The 2,175-nt window shown below is 36.7% G+C and overlaps 1 long non-coding RNA gene and 1 pseudogene across 2 annotated transcripts; both read left to right on the plus strand.

The window, feature by feature from the left end:
- LOC111387251 overlaps window positions 1-665 on the plus strand; it is a 17,872-nt pseudogene extending 17,207 nt beyond the window's left edge.
- Window positions 666-797: 132 nt separating this feature from the next.
- Window positions 798-1,642, plus strand: LOC111387252. 2 transcript variants are annotated; one of them, XR_002701378.1, is made up of 2 exons: window positions 798-1,137; window positions 1,314-1,642. It is a non-coding gene; the product is annotated as an uncharacterized LOC111387252 (long non-coding RNA). The 2 variants fall into 2 exon arrangements; XR_002701379.1 differs by having other exon boundaries at window positions 798-1,031.
- Window positions 1,643-2,175: the final 533 nt, after the last annotated feature.

A 2,175-nucleotide genomic window follows, 5' to 3' on the forward strand; every position in this document is an offset into this window, starting at 1 on the left:
TCAGCAGTCAAGCATATGGCCTTGGGAGTTGCTGGTCTAGGATGTGAAGATGCTTTGGTCCACCTGCTGAACTATGTCTGGCCGAACATTTTTGAGACATCCCCACATGTTATTAATGCTGTAACGGAAGCTGTCGAAGGAATGAGGGTTGCACTGGGAGCTTCTGTTATTCTCAACTATTGTCTTCAGGGACTGTTCCATCCGGCGAGAAAGGTCAGGGAAGTGTATTGGAAGATCTACAATTCCCTCTACATTGGTGCTCAGGATGCACTCGTGTCTGCTTATCCCATCCTGGAAGATGAAGGAAATAATACATTCAGTAGGCCTGAATTGCATATGTTTGTCTGATTTTGTCTGTCAAACGAAGAACTAATGTATCCTTACTGAAAACGGATTTACTCTGTTTATTTTGGGTGTTTCTTTGAGATTTAGAAGTGTCTGCTTAATCGATTATAAACTTCGGTAATATTGTCATAGCTTGCTGTTGGATCCGCTTGGTCTTATTGCCAAATGCTCGTTCTGTTTCACTTGTGGGATTGTCTACGTGCTTGACCTTATTTCCCTGTGGATTGTGTCCGGTAATGTTTGTTCACTATCATCATTTCAGTCAGTTGTAAGGATGTTAATGCTATTAAATTTACTTAGATTGCAAAAACTCCAATGTGCATGCAATAGCTTTGATGATTATCTATAAATATTTGAAATCAGCTTTTAAATCCAGTTGTTAAGTCTAAATACTGAATATACTTTAACCAAACAGTCCAGCTGTATCTTACCTGTGATAAAAAGAGGTCCGTCCTCTGTTCAGCATCAGTGTCGACTAAAATTAATCGAATTGGCATTGTTTTGACGTGGTGTTCTCATAGTTCTGAACCTCATTTGCTGGGTGATTTCTCTGGGCGATTCCAAGAACCCCCTTTCCAGAATTGATTGTTTGGTCTCTGATCGATTTACCCCTTCCCATATTTGGTCGTTTGGTTATTAATTTCTGTCGGCAATCTCAAGAACTCTTCTGCAGATTTGATTGTTAGGTTTCTCATCGATTTACCCCTTTCATGACTTGATTGTTTGGTCTCTTATCGATTTCTCTAGACGGATGGAAGAAATCATTTTTGGATCCTATCGGTCCAAAACATGGTAGATTTAGCTTCAATTACAATAAAAGTTTCATGCTTGTGTTGTCAATTACTTAGCTGAACAGACTAAAAAATGATTCGAAGCCCACATCTTTCTTGTCATTGTTCATTTGCTTTTCTTTCTCTTTTTACTTCTATTTTCCAATTTTGATTTTTCGATGCTAAACATATTTGCAGATTCACAGTTGGAGAGTATAGAAGGATGAGGCTCACATGGACAGAAACATTTCGTTAACTGGTAATTTGAGACCAGATCCTCCTTTGGCATGATGTTTAACCTTAGCGGTTATTGGAAATCTATTTATTTCACTTTTGTTTATTTTCTACGGTTGCAGAGAAAACCTTGAAAGGCACAAAAAATAGTCCTTTTAGTGTCCTGTTCGAGCTATAAAGGGACAATCAAAATGAAATTAGCGGTTAATATTCAGCACTAAAATACGACTAAATAAAGTTCAGAAATATGTAAAACACCATATAAAATCAAATATTGAAGATATTTAATTTAATAGTTTGAGCATGCCCTTATTATTATTATTATTATTATTATTATTATTATTGAAGTTAGATCCTTACTTGACCCAATTGTCGATTCGGAAAAATCATTGGGTTTTTGGATTAATGGTTCAACCGAAGGGTCAGTGGTTCAATCGGTGTGTCATTGTTATGTTTTAATTTTAATTAAATTATATTTTTCAAACAAAATAATGACCATTTTCCAAATTTAAATATATATCTTCCTTACATTCTTTACAAAGAAATGTGCATGTGCCATAATGGTTAGAAGAGTGATATTACTTTATTGAAGCCGGGGTTCGAATCCTTGCCATACCAAATTGAAGAAAAAATTTTGCACTACACTTCGGCAACAACTGGTTCACGTTTGAACCAGTCCCGATTTCCCCTTAAACCCATCTGGACCGGATGGCTATTGAATAGTCTAACCGGTTTCACTTGTTGACTCGAGCAATTAGTGTAAACGGACAAAACCACTATCCGGTTCCTGTGTAAATCGGCCGGTCCGATTTTAATAACTATGCTT

This window comes from Olea europaea, unplaced genomic scaffold, assembly GCF_002742605.1.
Source record: "Olea europaea var. sylvestris unplaced genomic scaffold, O_europaea_v1 scaffold3965, whole genome shotgun sequence".
Classification (NCBI taxonomy): domain Eukaryota; kingdom Viridiplantae; phylum Streptophyta; class Magnoliopsida; order Lamiales; family Oleaceae; genus Olea; species Olea europaea.